Consider the following 1,179-nt stretch of genomic DNA (forward strand, 5'->3'; position numbering starts at 1 on the left):
TAGTTGTGGTTCGGGGTCAGAAGACATGTCTTTGTTCAACGAAAAGCCTTTTTTTGTAACCTCTTGTGCTTTTGTTTTGGGATTTTTGAACACTGCGTGTGTTTTTATCTTTGTTAGCATCCACAGTGCTCTGTAACAGTGAATTCCATCGCTTAATGCTGTGTGAATAAGGACCTTTGTTTTGAACCCACTGGGTGATAATTCATTCACTTTTATTACGTGGGTGAATGCAATAATAGGCATTCCCTACTCATTTTTCCATGCTACTCATGATTTGGCGGCCCCTGTTATGGCCCCCACCTTCCTCCTTTGGACACCCCTCTTCAGGATAAAGAATCCCAGCCTGGGTGTGGCTGGATATGTTAGTAAATTATATATAGGAAAATGTAATCGTGGGTGTGAGTTTTCACTGGTGGAAATCTTCATGTAGAATCTTGGGTTTGACATGGTGCTTTTTCATGGTCCTTAAACTGATGTACTTGTTCATACCAAATACTGGTAGAACAGTGATGAATGAAATAATGTGTATATGCGATGACTTGAAAAGCTGAATGTAAATATTCAAGTAAAAAGTAAAATTGAGCCATTAGCCATAAACTAAAGCTGGTTGTATTTGTAAGTGACATCAGCACTGTAGCCTGAGAGATAACTTGACAATGAGGTTAGTGTGTCTTGGTTAAGTAACTATGAACTTCCAGTGCTCTGGTATTGCTAAAGATACGTTTTATTCTTGAGTGTCTTAATGAGCAATGGTCACGTGTGAGTGGGGGAGTGACTTGATTCTCGTATGTGGTGCAGCTCTGGTGTAATAGTTGCAGTTAAGAGTGAACAGCTTAGAGGATCTTGAAGTGTTGGAGCAATTTTATTATGCTGGGCAGCACAATTCCTGCAGCAATAGCTGTAACTAGGGTGCAGGAATTAACCTGCATGATTAAAAATCCATTTTATGGCACACATGCAGGAAGATACTCCCTCCTGGGCTATCTGACTTTGTTTAGAAGCCTGGCCATTTTTGAGCTTAAGAAAGAAAAAGGAGAGTAGCTGGTTTCTTAAGAGATTTGAGGAATTAGAGTCTTTAATGCAGAGAATCTTAAAAGAGGTTCTTGAGAGGCCACAAAGAGGGCTGGAGCACCTCTCCTATGATGAAAGGGTGTGAGAATTGGGCTTGTTCAGCCTGGA

The sequence above is a fragment of the Eurypyga helias genome, unplaced genomic scaffold, assembly GCF_000690775.1.
Source record: "Eurypyga helias isolate BGI_N326 unplaced genomic scaffold, ASM69077v1 scaffold17197, whole genome shotgun sequence".
NCBI lineage: Eukaryota > Metazoa > Chordata > Aves > Eurypygiformes > Eurypygidae > Eurypyga > Eurypyga helias.